Source organism: Chiloscyllium punctatum, chromosome 17 (assembly GCF_047496795.1).
Source record: "Chiloscyllium punctatum isolate Juve2018m chromosome 17, sChiPun1.3, whole genome shotgun sequence".
Classification (NCBI taxonomy): Eukaryota; Metazoa; Chordata; class Chondrichthyes; order Orectolobiformes; family Hemiscylliidae; genus Chiloscyllium; species Chiloscyllium punctatum.
Window position 1 is genome coordinate 73053285 of NC_092755.1, and position 18239 is coordinate 73071523.

Below are 18239 nucleotides of genomic sequence, written 5' to 3' on the forward strand. Positions count from 1 at the left end.
TCAAGAAGGGCTGACGTATTTTATGGAATAATTCGGTCTTTTGGTGCACCATATTTGTAAGGAAGTCAAGGGGAATACATTCCATGATCATTCTGTGCCAATTTGAAAGTCCGGGGGGCCCTCAGCCACCCAGTTCACCAAAATATTTTTCCTTGCACAGAAAGGGACAATAGAAAATAGTCTCTTCCTGTACATGTCCAGGGAGGGTAAGTTCGAAAAGCCCAAAAGGAGAGACACAGGGTCCACTCTAATTTCCGTTCCTAAGATTTCTGTCAGAGCACTTGCTACTTTAATCCAATATCTACAGTTCTTATGACAGGTCCATAAGCAACGTACAAGAGTGCTCACCTCTATTTTGCATTTGGGACACATTGGAGATGCTCCTGCCTTAAATTTCGCCAATCGGTCCGGTGCTATATGGGCCCTATGAAGTATCTTCAACTGAGTGGCCTGAGTTCTGTTGCAAATGGAGATTTTTCTGGCATTTTCCCAAATGTCATTCCACATTTCTATAGAGATTTCCAGTCCCAAATCCTGATCCCAAATTTTAAGCAGATTGTCCATATCTCCCGATACTTCATCATGTAATAAATTATAAATAGTGCTGACCGAAGATACCCCCATTGGCCATAACACTCTACGTTCTCTATCTGATTTATAAAGACTATCTAATAGCATAGTCTTCTTCTGTATGTAATCTCAAATTTGGAAGTATCGAAAGAGATCATCATTATGTAAACCAAATTTCTGATGCAGCTGTTCAAAGACATTAGGACCCCTTCTTTAAACAGATCCTCCAAACAGGAGATACTCCTGGATCTCCAGAGTTTAAAAGTGGCATCTGTAAGCCCCGGTTGGAATCCCCATGCTCCCACTATTGGGGCATAGGCGGATGTTTTATGTGAGTTGCCCTCATTTTGCTGCATTATATTCCAAGCTTTAATTGTGTTTAGTATTATAGGGTTTTTACATTGATCCGTAATGATTTTCCTCTTGTCTGAAAACAAGAGGTTAATAAGTGGGCATTTTACTTGAGAAGCCTCGATGTCCAGCCAGATTGATTGCAGGTCAGACAAGACCCAATCAGCTATGTAACTTAATAGGGAACTTAACTGATATTTCCGAAAATCTGGGAAGTCCAATCCTCCCCTTGCCTGTGGAAGCTGTAACTTCTTCAGCTTAATGAGGGGCCGTCTATGATTCCAGATAAAGGAACCCAGCCAGCCATATAATTTACGTAGTGCCAGCCTCGGCAGCATCACCGGAAGCATTCTCATAGGGTATAGGAGATGGGGCAGGACATTCATTTTAATTAGTGCTATTCTACCCAGCCAGGAAATTGGAAGGTCTCCCCATCGCTGGAGGTCCTGCCTTATCCTTTCCAGTAAATGCACAAGTTAGCCTTATACAACTGACCAAATACTGGGGTAATAAAAATGCCTAAATATAAGAAACCCTCCAGGGACCAATGAAAGGGAAAATGGGATCCGTCCAATAAGTGGGGTATACTCGCAAGGCCACCCATTGGCATAGCCTTCGCTTTTGAAAAATTAATTTTATAGCTTGAAAATGCACTAAATGTATTAATAACTTGGATTAAGCGAGGCACGGACATCAAAGGATTACTGAGAAATAGAAGAACATCATCTGCATAAAGGGTAATTTTATGTTTACCTGTACCAATCCTCAGGGCCGTTATATTAGGGTCAACCTGTATAGCTTCTGCTAGTGGCTCAATTATTAACGTAAATAGCAATGGCGAGAGAGGACATCCCTGACGGCAGCCCCTACCCACACTGAAGCTATCCGAACCTAATCCATTGGTAACCACAACTGCTTTGGGATCACTATACAGTGTTGAGACCCATTTGGTAAACACCTGTCCAACACCAAACCTTTCCAATGTGTAAAACAGATATGACCATTCAACCCTGTCAAATGCCTTTTCCACGTCTAATGAGACTACTACTCCTGGTATCTTTCCCTGATGGCAGGCTTGAATCACATTCAAAACCCTTCTAACATTATTGGATGATCTACAGCCCTTAATAAACCCCGTCTGATCCTCTTTTATGATGTGTGGCAATACCCTTTCTAGCCTCAATGCTAACATTTTAGAGAGGATTTTAAAATCTACATTTAGCAAGGATATTGGTCTATATGACACAATCTTCTGGGTCCTTTCCTTTTTTGAGGATAAGAGAGATATTCGCCTCTTTCAGCGAAGGCGGGAGACAGCCCTGACTCTATGAGTAGTTATACATGTCCATAAGTGGACCAGCCAATATTCCTGTAAACTCAACTTGAAAGCCATCTGGGCCCGGTGCCTTACTGCTCTGAAGTTGCCTGATTGCATCAAGTATTTCTTGGATTCTTAGGGGAACATTCAGGACCGATACCTGTACCGGAATTAGGTCTGGAAAGGTCAGGTTTTCAAAAAATGACTGCATCCTCCTGTCTTCGTAATCCTGCGATTTATATCAATCAGAATAAAATTTTCTAAAGATTGCGTTAATCCTTTTATGATCATGAGTCAGAATACCCGTACTTTCCTTGATAGATGTGATAGTTTGAGAGGCCTTTTATTTCTTTGCGAGAAATGCTAAGTATCTACCAGGTTTATCGCCAAATTCATATAACCTTTGTTTTGCAAATAATATTTCCCTCTTAGCCATTTGGGTAAGTGTGATATTCAGAGCTGTCCTAAGGGCCGTAATCCTTTGTACTTTAATAATAGAAGGTCTGTCAGCGTATGCTGCTTCAGCCGCTTTTTAGCGAGCTTCGAGCAGACGCTGTTGTTCTCCCTTTAATATTTTCTGGGTCGCTGAGTATGAAACGATCAAACCTCGTGCTTTGATGGTCTCCCACATCATTGATGGGTTGCTAGCCGTACCTGAATTAATTTCTAAAACAGTTTTAAATTCTTGAGAGAGGTACTTTACAAATTTACTATCTTTCATCAGGAAGGGGTCCATACGCCATTGCTGGGGGGATGTCTCATTGTTCCTCGCCTTGATTTCCATATATACAGCAGCGTAATCGGAAATTGCTATACAGCCTATTTTACAGGATGATATGGAATTTAAAAAAATCAAGGGAGCAAAAATTCTGGTATGACATTTATGTGGATTGGGGTAAAAAGAGAAATCTCTGCCCTGTGGATGAAGGCATCTCCATACATCTACTAGTCCTAATTCTTTGTTCAGATCCACCAATTGTCTAGATCTGGGAGATACTCCTGCAGTACTCTTGGGAATCCTCTCTATTTCCGGATCCATAATAAAATTAAAATCTCCCCCTATAATTGTGTGACGAGCACCGAGAGCCATCAATTTTGAGAAGGCTTCTGTTATAAATTTAAAAGGATGTGCTGGGGGACAATACAGATTTAAGATCCCATATTCCTCTCCATTTATAAGGATTTTAATCAGAATATATCGTCCAGATTCGTCTTTTATCTGATTTAGGATTTTGAAAGGGAAATTCTTCCAAATAAGGGTAACAACTCCCCTGCTTTTTGAGCTGAAGGAAGAAAAGAAGGCCTGATCAAATCCACCCTGTCGTAATTTCAAGTGTTCTTTATCCAACAAGTGTGTCTCCTGTAGGAGAGCTATATCAACCCTTTCTTTCTTGAGGTTTGATAATATTTTCTTCCTTTCAAGGTGAATTACTTCCCTTGACATTCCAGGTGCACCATTTAACCGACTGATTAACCATGATCGTCCGGACAAGTCCGAGACCCCTCGGAACGGGAAACCCTATCCAGAACATCCCGAACATAGAGCATATAAAATTCACAAAAATAAAGGCTCTTTAATACACTCACATCAATATTATAAAAAACTATTTCTAAATAAAAAAAAGTATTTAAATCGAGATTTTCCCCCTTGTTCCCAGGGGGCATCACTTCCTTTCCAAAAGCCCATCATATCCTCTCCCAACCAGTGCCCCACCCTTGACCCAAGCACCCCATGATAGGATGAAGAAAATTCAAATATACTACAGAGCTAGAGTTAACAGTGAGCACCCTACCCCTCCCCCCCCCCACCCACACCAACACCTGGATATATTTGGTAATGTTAATACCATGTATAAACATATATAACTATAAAATTACACAGTCTCAACAAGTAATAATTAAATATAGTAATACAAAATAACAGGGGAAAACAACCCCGCTCCTAAAGACAGAGATAAAACAGGATAAGGTAACCACCTCCCCCCACCAACATTAACTAGACCCCCTGGCCTATATATATAAAGAAAAAGGCGGGGGGAAGAAAATCGCTAAGTAGAGAACAAATAAATAAACCTCTCTCCCCACCCCCTGAAGATAATATTAAACAGTAAGATAATGAAAGGGATTAATATAAAAAAAGGGATGTAACTGGGGGGGGGGGTTTGGGGGAGAGCAAAACAACATCAATTAACTCTTACAATTTATCTAAGAGAGTCCAAAAATTCCTTGGCCTTCACCGGCGATCCGAAGTTATAGATGGACCCTTCATGGTTAAATTCTGGATTAGTGGTGCTGGAAGAGCACAGCAGTTCAGGCAGCGTCCGAGGAGCAGTAAAATCAACATTTCGGACAAAAGCCCTTCATCAGGAATAAAGCCAGAATCTGGTTTCCAGCGTCTGCAGTCATTGTTTTTACCTCGTTGATTTTAACCCTACTGCCAATCCTCTTGCAAGGATGCCTGCCTTGAAGAAGTTTTCCTCCTCTCTTTACAAGCTTTATTCCCGATGAAGGGCTTTTGCCCAAAACGTCGATTTTACTGCTCCTCAGATGCTGCCTGAACTGCTGTGCTCTTCCAGCACCACTAATCCAGAATCTGGTTTCCAGCATCTGCAGTCATTGTTTTTACCTTCATGGTTAAAGTGTAGCGTCACTGGGTAGCGCAAGGATTACTGAATATTTAAGTCCCTTAAACACTTCTTCGCTTCGTCAAACGCCTTCTTCTTTTGGACCACAGCTGGAGAAAAGTCCTGGAATAACACAATCTTGCATCCTTTATAAATCATAGCTTTGGGATCTTTCCCAAGATTTCTGGAAACTTCTAAGAATATCTGCCTCTCCTTATAGCTCTGCAGCCGGAACAGGACTGGGTGGGGGCGCTGGTTTGAGCCGGGCCCGCGTATTGCAACCCGGTAGGCCCATTCCACCCTTACCTGGCCTGATCCAGCCTCTAGATTTAAAAGCTGTGGAAGCCACTGTTCGAGAAACGCTGTAAGCTGGCCTTCCTCTTCCCGTTCGGGAAGGCCCAGCAAACGAATATTTTTTCGACTACCTCAATTCTCGAGGTCGTCAATATGACTCTCTAAAGTCCAGACTCACTGCTCGAGAGTCCGGACCCGATCCACGGCCGATTCTGCTATGGCCTCGGAGGTCGCGGTCTTTAGCTCCACCCCTCCGACTCGGCGCTTGATTTCTTCGATGTTTCGGTCGTGCTTTTGTAACGCAGCCAAGAGTGAATTCCATCGGCTCCGGGACTCTTCAATGAAGGCGTCAATCTTCGCGTCAAGTTTGGAGATTATTTCCACAAGGCTCATCACCGTAGGTAAGTCCCCCCGGGGCGGCTGCAGACACCTCTGCTGCAGCTGGAGAGGGTGGGGGAGGGGTTCCTGCCTGCTGAGAACTGCGGGCTCCCTTCCCTTTAGTCATTTTTACAGGAAATTAAATTGTTTAAATTCAGTACTGAGCAACTAATTACATTAAGTAAAAACTATTTTAAGTGATTTGGTGAGTGTGGAGGAGGCGGGTGGCCCACTTTGCCCAAGTCTTGGGAGGAGCACTATAGACTCAGACTTGCTGGGTCGCCGCCATCTTGGATCCCCCATCTTGGATTAAACTTTTAAACAAAGCTTGCTTGGGAAGATTCAACATTTAATACATTTGAAGTGATTGTGTAATTTAAAACCCTGAACAGCAAACCTAGTCACATTTACAGAATATATTTAATAATTGCAACATTTTTCAAAAAATAACTTAAATAAGAGGAGCAGCTGCAATTAACTACAATGACAATGGGAAAAATACTACACTTCTTAGCAGATTTAAAATCACAAATACCTCAGACAGGATATTAAACTGGATTATATGGAAAAGACAATTCATGCAAAACAGAATTTATTTAGGATTTATTTCTTTACTATTTAGGATTATCAAAGCAGCCTGGCAAAGAATAAGTGAACTCGTAGATCCAACAACAGTTCATGTTTTAAAACAACAGAATGTAAGAGAAGTGACAAACGCATTTGACAATATTATAAGAACATGGAGAGGGGATGGCCTGGCGGTATTATCATTGGACTGTTAATCCAGTGACACAGGTAATGTTCTGGTGACCTAGGTTTGAATCCTGCCACAACAGATGGTTGAATTTGTTTTTAATGTCCACACTAATGATGACCATAAATTAATTGTCAGGAAAAACCCACCTGATGTCCATTAGGGAAAGAAACTGCCAGTCTGATCTGGTCTGGCCTACATGTGACTCTAGGCCCACAGCAATGTGGTTGACTCTGAACTAAACAATAAATGCTGGCCTATCCAGTGACACACTCACCCCTTTAATGATTCTTTTTAAAATTACAATTACTTTTCATTACTTTCAAGATCATGGTAGATAGTGCACTCTGGAAAAAAGGACATGATGGGAACAGAAAGCCATTCTATCTCAAGATATTCAACAGTTCACCAGTCTCCTAATGTACAAAAATATCATATGAAGGCATATCACAAAATGTCTTCAAACCCTTTGATGCTAAAGCACACAGGTTTGGATGTGGAATTAAGAGAAATACACAAGTGAAAACAATGTCCATCCAATCCTGCCAACCCAATTTCTGTGAGAAAGTGGGACATTTCCAAAGACTCTGCAAAAGTCAAAAACAACCTTTGAACTACAGAGTTAATAATGATTACATAGTCAAACAAGTTAATGCCTTACTGCAGGTATCATTGTAGGAAAATCTTTGCCTTTAGAGGGTGGTGTTCAACCAATGGGAGATCTAAGTCAACCTTTACTGGGAGGAATAGGTGACTCATCTGAAGCAAACGTGACAGGGATCATATGGGTTAATGATCATCCAACTATTTCAAACTTGATACTCGGGTGAATGTTACAGCATTGTTTGAAAAACATGCTTTGGCTGAAGAGAATGGAACTCCAACCCACCAACAGTGAACTGCTTGATGTAGGCAGCGAATCACTCAAAAATCAAAGGATTACAGAGGGTGCTCTTGAAGAAGCAGAGATCAATAGTATGTAGAACTGACCAATGCCATCAGAAAACAAAACTTTTCACTTCTGAGCAGAAAACCATGCATGGCACTTAAGATACTATAATATATTGAAAAAACACAAAGCTCAGAGGCTCAATACCAGTGATCAGTTTAACCCTACTCAACAAGGGTAGCTCTCAGAAGGAAATTCACTGAACCTGAAAGAAAAGATGCACTACTCAAGATTAAGTATACAGTTAACTTTTTCATGACTAACAGATCAGATTGTCCCTCAACCACAGACAAATCTTTAAAGTCTGAGCATTGAATATCCTTGACACCACAGTCACCACATTTTTGCAATAGCTCTACATCAGTCTACTCAAAAATAGCACAGTCAGCAATACTGACTGTGACTGAACTTAATAAAATCATAGTTATCTGAAAGCAGAAGTGAGAATGAAGCAATCACATACAACTGAACTAGCTGTTCTTAAAAAATAAGAACATTACACGAGGATGCCATTCAGCCCATTTATGCCTGTGCTTACTCTGTTCATCTTCCACTGCAATTCCAGGCAGTGCTTTCCAAACTGGTGTATAGAGTACAGGAGTGTGAGGTGCTCCTAGTGTGATCACTGAAGGAAGGCAGATTGGACTAAAGGGTGTGGCACCTAGGAGCAGGTGGGTCTGACACAGTATCGAAACCAAAAGCACAATAAGAAAAACATGAGTGACAGCAGGAAATGGATCCCAGGGTTGGCAACTAAAGCTCTTTAGGTGATCAATGAAGGAAGAAGGCAGCTGAAAATGGGCTACAATTGGATGTGAGCTGTTGTCAAGATATCAAAACCAGTGGGCACCACAGAAGTTAGAGTGGCAGCAAAGAAAATACTAGCTCCTGGCAGATTGGCAAATCTACTTCAAGATTTCAGACACTTCAGTCTTTCGCCATGGCACTGAGGTCATAACACCATTGCGGCAGTCCCTGGCATAGTGGCTATAACACCATAGCAGCAGTCCCTGGCATAGTGGCTATAACGCTATAGCAGCAGTCCCTGGCGTAGTGGCCATAACGCCATAGTGACATTCCCTGGTATAGTGGTTATAACACCATGGTGGCAGTCCCTGGCATAGTGGCTATAATACTATAGCTGCAGGCCCTGGCGTAGTGGCGATAACACCATTGCGGCAGTCCCTGGCATAGTGGCTATAATGCCATAGTGGCAGTCCCTGGCATAGTGGCTACAATGCCATAACGGCAGTCTCTGGCGTAGTGGCCATAATGCCATAGCAGCAGTCCCTGCTGTAGTGACCATAGTGCCATAGCGGCAGTCTCTAGTGTAGTGGCCATAACGCCATAGTAGTAGTCCCTGGCGTAGTGGCTATACTGCCATAGTGGCAGTCTCTGGCGTAGTGGCTATAACGCCATAGCGACAATCTCTGGCGTAGTGGCTATAATGCCATAGCGACAGTCTCTGGCGTAGTGGTTATAACGCCATAGCGACAATCTCTGGCGTAGTGGCTATAATGCCATAGCGGCAGTCCCTGGCGTAGTATCTATAACACCATAGCAGCATTCCTTGGCATAGTAGCTATCACACCAAAGCGGCAGACCCTGGCATAGTAGCTATAACGCTATAGTGGCAGTCCCTGGCGTAGTGGCCATAAAGTCATAACGGCAGTCCCTGGCGTAGTGGCCATAAAGTCATAGCAGCAGTCCCTGGCATAGTGGCCAAAATGCCATAGCGGCAGTCCCTGGTGTAGTGGCCATAACACCATTTCAGCAGTACCTGGCGTAGTGCCTATAACACCATAGCGGCATTCCTTGGCATAGTGGCTATCATGCCATAGCGGCAGTCTCTGGCGTAGTAGCTATAACGCCATAGTGGCAGTCCCTGGCGTAGTGGCCATAACGCCATTGCAGCATTCCCTGGCGTAATGGCTATAACTCCATGGCTGCAGTCCGTGGCGTAGTGGCTATAACACCATAGCGGCAGTCTCTGGCGTAGTGGCCATAACACCATAGCGGCAGTCCCTGGCATAGTGGCTATAACACCATAGCGGCAGTCTCTGGCATAGTGGCCATAAGGTCATAGTGGCAGTCCCTGGCATAGTGGCCATAATGCCATAGCGGCAGTCGCTGGCGTAGTGGCCATAACACCATAGTGGCAGTCCCTGGCGTAGTGGCCATAACACCATAGTGGCAGTCTCTGGCGTAGTGGCCATAACACCATAGCGGCAGTCCCTGGCATAGTGGCTATAATGCCATAGCGGCAGTCTCTGGCGTAGTGGCCATAACACCATAGCAGCAGTCTCTGGCGTAGTGGCCATAACACCATAGCGGCAGTCTCTGGCGTAGTGGCTATAACACCATAGCGGCAGTCCCTGGCATAGTGGCCATAACGCCATAGCGGCAGTCCCTGGCATAGTGGCCATAACGCCATAGCGGCAGTCCCTGGCGTAGTGGCTATAATGCCATAGTGGCAGTCTCTGGCGTAGTGGCTATAACGCCAAAGCGGCAATCCCTGGGGTGGACATAATGCCATAGTGGCAGTCCCTGGCGTAGTGGCTATAACGCCATGGCAGCAATCCCTGGTGTAGTGGCTATAACACCATAGTGGCAGTCCCTGGCGTAGTGGCTATAACGCCATGGCAGCAATCCCTGGTGTAGTGGCTATAACACCATAGTGGCAGTCCCTGGCGTAGTGGTTATAACACCATAGTGGCAGTCCCTGGCGTAGTGGCTATAACGCCATAGTGGCAGTCTCTGGCGTAGTGGCTATAACACCAAAGCGGCAATCCCTGGGGTGGACATAACACCATAGCGGCAGTCCCTGGCAAAGTGGCTATAACGCCATAGCGGCAGTCTCTGGCGTAGTGGCCATAACACCATAGTGGCAGTCTCTGGCGTAGTGGCTATAACACCATAGTGGCAGTCTCTGGCGTAGTGGCCATAACACCATGGCTGCAGTCCCTGGCGTAGTGCCCATAACCCCACAGCGGCTATCCGTAACGTAGTGGCCATAACACGATAGCGGCAGTCTCTGGCGTAGTGGGCATAATGCCATAGTGGCAGTCCCTGACATAGTGGCTATAACTGCATAGCGGCAGTCCCTGGCATAGTGGTTATATTGCCATGGTGGCAGTCCCTGGCGTAGTGGCTATAACTGCATAGTGGCTGTCCCTGGCGTAGTGGCTATAATACTATAGCTGCAGGCCCTGGCATAGTGGCCATAACACCATAGCAGCAGCCCCTGGCATAGTGGCTATAACAACATAGCGGCAGTCCGTGGCCATAACACCATAGTGGCAGTCTCTGGTGTAGTGGTTATAATGCCATAGTGGCAGTCCCTGGCATAATGGCTATAATGCCATAGCGGCAGTCTCTGGCGTAGTGGCCATAACACCATAGCGGCAGTCCCTGGCGTAGTGCCCATAACGCCATGGCGGCTATCCGTAACGTAGTGGCTATAACTGCATAGTGGCAGTCCCTGGCATAGTGGCCATAACACCATAGCGGCAGTCCCTGGCGTAGTGGCTATAACACCATAGTGGCAGTCCCTGGCGTAATGGCTATAACACCATAGTGGCAGTCCCTGGTGTAGTGGCTATAACGCCATAACAGCAGTCCCTGGCGTAGTGGCTGTAACGCCATGGCTGCAGTCCCTGGCGTTGTGGCTATAACAGCATGGCTGCAGACCCTGGCATAGTGGGTATAAAACCATGGCTGCATTCCCATCCCACCACATCTTGGTACCCTAAGCAACATTCCTGAAGAAGGGCTTATGCCCGAAACGTCGATTCTCCTGCTCCTTGGATGCTGCCAGACCTGCTGCGCTTTTCCAGCAACACATTTTCAACCCTAGGCGACAGCCATGTTGCCTTCATGGTTGCACTGGCCCTGCAGGCAAGTTAACTACCTTGTTCTGAATGGCATTGAGCTTCTTGAGGGTTGTTGGAGGTGCATTTACCCAGCATCCAGGCAAGTGGAGAGTACAGTCGCTTCTGATGTAATGCAACCTCATTCTTATGCAATCTCTCTTTATAAGAAAACCTTGCAATAAACACGCCATTTAAACTAATGGGGCCAGAATCATGGTTTAGCCCATTCAATTAAGGAAAGTTTGCATTCTATAAACAACGGTTGAAATTCTTCATCGTGTTTAAAGCCACAGTAGGAGGATCTCACACTCCACTGCACTCCAGGCAGCTGGAGCTAAATAATAGTCTTTGGAGATCAAAGGATTAGTAAAAGGTGGAGGAGGCAGAGAAATAGAAAAGCAGAGAACGGGACTGGGAATGGGAATGGGAACGGGACTGGGAATGGGAATGGGAATGGGAACGGGAGCGGGAGCAGAAGCAGAGTGTCTGCAATGTCTCTGTACAGTAAACACATGGAAAACTGAATGGGCTGAATGATATATTTATACAGGAGTTGATTATTTTTCCTTCCAATAATTTATGTGTAGGAAGATGAGCTGCGCTCCTTTACAGTTCTGCCCTGTCTAATGTTGTCACAGTACAAACTAGTTCAGTGTGCCTTAATGCAGATCTTGTAAAATCTCCCCTTATGATCTCACAGTATTTTGCAAAGCTCTTGTGCATCTTAATTTTGTGGTCCTTGTGGGGATGGCTGCTTACACAGAGCATTATCTGCTGACTATATCAGTTTCTCTTCACAATGTTGTCTCTTTTATATCTAAAAGGCATACTTCTGTTTCAGAGACTGACAAAGTTTCAATGTAATATCGCTCCATTATCCCTCTGTTAAGCTGTAGGGTGGGGCTCAGGGGATAATGTCGGGAAGTGAACGTGTAATTCAAAGTGGTGTGATGGCAGTTCAGTGTTGATGGCTTGCAGGGAAGGCAGGGAAGAAAGCAACATGCAAATTCATGGTTTACCAGATGGAACCTGTGACTCCCTGTGCCAAGTGCAACCTGCACTATCTCCCATATCCACCATAGATACCTGATGGAAATGCAAATGGTTGTGAACACACCTGGAGCACACAATGTAAGTGTTTTATTTTTTTCTAAGCATGAACTCTTACTTGTGAGCAATGTGAGGCCCTTCAAGAGAAATTTGCATGAATGAAGCACTTACACAGTTCAAATTAAAGTCATCTGTAATCATATTCCCCTGCAGGTGAAACCCCACAGTGTCCAACTGATGGGATACCAATCCTGGTCCCAAGTAATCTTCCCACGTCATTGGTTATTGCATCTTGATCATTGTCACCTCTGAGAAGCAGAGGTAATCACAGGTGGCCTTACAAGTCTCACCTACAGGCTACAATTCACAAACACAATTCAAGACCTGACAGACTATTCGAGGTCACAGAGCTGATGTCCTCTCACCTTTAACTGGAAGTATTCACCACCATGATTTTGTATGCAATGCTGCCTTTCTGGGGATTTGGGGGAGCATAATATTGGTAACCCTACTGCATTTACAATCATCCTCTGTCTTGACATAACATGCCTAGTGCTACATTGGAATAAGGTTCCTATGCTAAAGTTCCATGTAGAAGCATTCAGCATTCCCTCTAACTTTTTTATTGGCTGCATGGGACTCCAAGGCCAGTGTGCAGCAGCGACTTCCAGAACCGGGAGACAATGTCACAATACCACTTGCTGTTCATGAACATACATATACACACACACACATACACACACACATACATACACACACACACAGAGGCAGTCACACAGACAGACAGACACACAGCTTCAAGAGAATGTTGGAAGCATTTCTCCTTGTAGGGCTGAATGGAGACAATGCTAAAATGTCATGTATGAGTGATGCAAATGTTGATTGCTCCCATTACTAAAGACTGGTCCTGTTTCATATATTCCCTATATAGTTTCATTGGATGAATGTAGCTGGGGTCATTGTCACTGTGGTACAGTGATGGTACATCGAAATTGAGGAAGAATAAATGCATCAGCAAGCCCAGGACCAGCTGTAACATCCACTGGCTGCCAAACAACCTCTACGTCAAGGCATTACAGCTGGAGGCATCCCAGGATGTGGGGAGTGTACTGGAGGCCCAGAATCCATCACACTCAATGCCAATTCCTCCGGTTGAGGGATGCACAGTATTGCCACATATGACTATAAGGAGCAGAAGTAGGCCATTTGGCCCATTGGGTCTTCTGATTGTCAACTGCACTTTAATTCATTCGAGGCACATGGATGTCACTGGCTGAGCCAACATTTATTATCTGTCCTTAGTTGTCTTTGAGAAGGTGCCTTCTTGAACCACTACAGTCCACATTCATAAGTTTATATGTTCATTAGATATAGGAGCAGAATTAGGCCATTTGGCACATCAAGTCCACTCCTCCATTCGATCATGGCTGATATGCTTCTCACCCTCATTTTCCTGCCTTCTCTCCATAACTTTTCAACCCATTACTAATTAATAATCTGCCTAACTCCTCCTTATATTTACTCACTGTCCCAGTATCCTCTGCACATTGACGTAGCGAATTCCACAGATTCACAACCCTTTGGGAGAAGTAGTTTCTCCTTAACTCTGTTTTAAGTTTGCTCCCCCTTATCCTGAGACTATGACCTGTCATCCTAGAATGTCCCACAAGAGGAAGCATCCACTCCATGTTTATTTTATCATCTTGAATACCTCAATTTGATCTCCCCTCAGTCTCCTAAATTCCACAATTTCTCATCATATGACAAACCCCTCATTTCTGGGATCAATATAGTGAACCTACTCTGAACTGCCTCCAATATCACTGCATCTTTTTTTGTAATAAGGGGACCAAAACTGTGCACAATACTCCAGATGCGGTCTCACCAATGCCTTGTATAGTTGCAACAATACTTCCTTACGTTTATATTCTGTTCCCTTAGGTATAAAAGCCAACATTTCATTCACTGTCTTTTTTATCTGCTGAACCTGCATGCTAGTTTTCTGTGACTCATGAACGAGGACACCCAGATCCCTCTGCCCTAGAGAACCTCAAAGTCTCTCCCCACAGAGTCATTAGGGAGGGAGTTACAGGAGTTTGACCCAGTAACACTGAAGGATTGGTAATGTATTTACAAGTCTGGATGGTTAGTGATTTGGAGGGGAACTTGCGGCTAATAGTGTTCCCATGTGTCTGCCACCCTTGTCCTTCTAGATGTTAGTGGTCATGGATTTGGGTCCATGGGTTTCCTGCCTCACCTCCATAGCCCTGGATACCTTACTGAGTAAAAATCTGGCTATCTTGATCTTGAATACCCTTAACAACCCAAGCTAGATAACTCTTTGTCATAAAGAATTCCACAGATTTACTACCCTCTGAGAAAAGAAATTCCTTCTTATCTCCTTCTTAAACTGGCAATCCCTTACTCTAAGATGATGTCCTCTGGTCGTAGACTATCCCACAAGGGAAAAAATAACCTCTCGGCATCTACCCTGTCAGGTCCCCTAAGAATATTGTATGTTTCAATATAACTCCCTCTCATTCTAATGAGTACAATCCTGACCTACTCAACTTCTGCACAGAAGCCAATCCCTTCATACCTGGTATCCGTCCAGTGAACCTTTTCTGGACATTTTCCAATGGTACTATGTAAGACTATAAGACCATAAGACATAGGAGTGGAAGTAAGGCCATTCGGTCCATCAAGTCCACTCTGCCATTCAATCATGGCCGATGGGCATTTCAATGCCACTTACCCGCACTCTTCCCGTATCCCTTAATTCCTTGCGAGATTAAGAAATTATCATTCTCTGCCTTAAAGATGTTCAATGTCCCAACCTCCATTGCGCTCTGTGGCGATGAATTCCACAGGCCCACCACTCTCTGGCTGAAGAAATGTGTACTCATTTCCGTTTTAAATTGACCCGCCTCTAATTCTAAGGCTGTGTCCATGGATCCTAGTATCCCCGCCTGACGGAATCAAATTCCCAACATCCACCTAAGCCGTACATTATCTTATAAGTTTCTATTAGATCTCCTCTTAACCTTCTAAACTCTAATGAATACAATCCCAGGATCCTCAGCTGTTCATCGTATGTTAGGCCTACCATTCCAGGGATCATCCGTGTGAATCTCCACTGGACACACTCCAGTGCCAGTATGTTCTTCCTGAGGTGTGGGGACCAAAACTGGACACTGTATTCTAAATGGGGCCTAACCAGAGCTTTATAAAGTCTCAGTAACACATCGCTGCTTTTACATTCCAATCCTCTTGAGATAAATGACAACATTACATTTGCTTTCTTAACCATCTTTCCTTAGATAAGGGGACCAAAACTGTTCATAGTATTCCAGGTGTGATCTAATTAGTACCATGTATAGTTTTAGCAGGACCTCCTGCTTCTTCTATTTCATTCCCTTTGAAATAAAGGCCAACATTTCATTTGACTTCTCTTTTACCCACTGAGCTTGAATGCTAGCTTGTTGTGATTTATACGTAAGGAATCCAAAATCCCTTTCTGCTGTCGCTTTCTGCAGTCTTTCTAATTTAAGTAATATTCAGCTCTGATATATTTCCCAGGTAGACAGGCAGGAGGCTGGAGGAACACAGCAAGCCAGGCAGTATCAGGAGGTGGAGAAGTCACCGTTTTAGGTGTAACCTTCCTTCAGGGCTCCTGCCAAAATGTATAACCTCACATTATATTCCATCTGCCAAGCTTTTGTCCATTCACTTAACTTATTTACATCCCTCTGCAGACTGCACCCTCCATTTCAAAATGTCAGCAAGACAGGCAGAGCAGCCCAGATTTACTCACTATAATCCCACTTGATCCTTTGGGCTGCTTTCTCATTAGAGAGAGGCAACTCAGGCTGTTCAGCCAACTGAGCTAACCAAACCTTGTCTTCAATTATGGGTCAAGTGACACAAATGTAAACTTCCACATTCTGGTTAAGTGGCCAGAAACACAAACTTTGAATCTCAAAATAAATATAAATCTCAAAAAAAAATTAAACAGAATAGGCAGGTTGAAAATAATGACAATTATTTTTAATGCTAAATTTCAAAATTTAAATGCATTTCAATGGTTGCATTTTATGTATCATTGACTGAACATAGTATTCTTCATGTATATTTCATGTTCTGCATCTGCTCGTGTCAACCACTGCTGCAGGTATAACTTAAACTCAACAAAGAGATGCTTTGGTGTGGTATCCATTGAAATCCTTGAATCCATGTCTCTTTTACCTTTTGCTTTCTCTGAAAGATAATCCAAAAAGTACAAATTGCTCCACAGGAATTTTCAAAGAATTGTGAAAGCTGTGTAATTAATGAGTTCCAGCAGCCTAGAACCATTGGTAATTTGGTTTTCTGGAGTCATACTTTTCTGCATTGTATTTCACTATTAAGGGAACAAGTGTGTCCTACTTGTGACAATTCCAGTTCATGAGACACTTGGTCAGTTTGGGAGAACTGCCTCTCTTATCAGTGCAAATAAAACTGTGAAAAAAAAGTCTGATTCATTGGTAACTATCAAATTTGCTGGAAAACAAGAATACTTAAGAATGCAAACACACACTATCGCAATAAATTAATCATTTGTTTTTCCCATTCTAATGATCTGATCTCTCATGACTAGGGTGGCATGATTGCTCAGTGGTTAACACTGCTGCCTCACAGCATCAACCACCTAGATTTGATTCCAGCCCCGGGCAATTGTCTGTGGGGAGTTTGCATATTCTCCCTGTGTCTGCGTACGTTTCTTCCGGGTGCTCCTGTTTCCTCCCACAATTCAAAGATGTGCAGATCAGGTGGATTGGCCACGCTAAATTGCCCACAGTGCCCGGGGATGTGCAGGCTAGGTGGATTAACCATGAGACATGCAGGGTTACAGGGGAGGGGGTGGGTCTGGGTGGAATGCTTTTTAGAACGGACTGAATGGCTTGCTTCCACACTGTAGGAATTCTATAATTGGAAGAATGTATTGCTCATTTCTTTTGCATTGCAAATTTCAACCTTGATGTTGTTATTTGTGAATTAGTGAGGGTTGTTTTAGATGGGCTCTCACCATTCTCCTCAGTTATTTCCAAGATTATTAAAGAGATTTTGCTTGTGGGGGATTTATAGCTTTGGTTGGTCCAGTTTTGTATTGAGGTGATTTTCAAGTCTCCACGTAAGGAGATGTCACTTGCTGATGTCCAACCCTGACTGACCAACATCAGCAGATACAATGTCTGAGCTCAGGCTTCACCCATCCCTTTCTGATTCTCACACCACATTCCCCAACCCCAACTCACTGAGCTAACACTGCCACCTGCAATTTCACCTCCAAGCCACGCACCCTATAGCTTGGAACTATATCACCATTCTATCACTGTCGCTGGGTACAAGTCCTGGATCTCCCTTCCTAACACCAGTATATCCCACAAATGGTCATATTCCAAATGGACAACAGCTGTGTATTTCAAGAATGCAGCCCACCATCAGCTTCTCAAGAGTGATTAGGGATGGACATTAAACACCCACATTCCTTGAAAGCATTTTTAAAAAACCCTTCCCCAACTAATATTTAGCTCAGATATTAACCCAGTTATTTAGTCCATAAGCATATGAAATTCTGAGAAGAATTCCATTTAATTTGATCCTTCTGCTCCTGCATCTTTTTACTCTATTCTGTTGCTGTGTGTATTTTTTTGTATGTTGGTTATCAGTGACACAGGTTCTTATGCTGTGTTCTCGGAAAAGCAGGTGAAAATGCAGGGGCAGCAGTGGTTAGCGCCAGAGACCCGGGTTCAATTCCCACCTCAGGCAACTGTGTGGAGTTTGCACATTCTCCCCGTGTCTGCGTGGGTTTCCTCCGGGTGCTCCAGTTTCCTCCCACAGCCCAAACAAAAATGTGCAGGTTAGATGAATTGGCCATGCTAAACTGCCTGTAGTGTTAGGTGAAGGGGTAAATGTAGGGGTATGGGTCTGGGTGGGTTGTGCTTCGGCGGGTCGGTGTGGACTTGTTGAGCCGAAGGCCTGCTTCCACAATGTAGGTAATCTAAGTAATGGATCTCTATGGTACATATGTAACGCTGTT

At 43.9% G+C, this 18239-nt stretch overlaps 1 protein-coding gene across 1 annotated transcript in view; it reads right to left on the bottom strand.

Annotated features, from left to right (window-relative positions):
* Positions 1-18239, bottom strand: part of LOC140487968 (leucine-rich repeat-containing protein 43-like) — a 79488-nt gene that overhangs the window by 19398 nt on the left and 41851 nt on the right. The gene's annotated exons all lie outside the window — the stretch shown is intronic.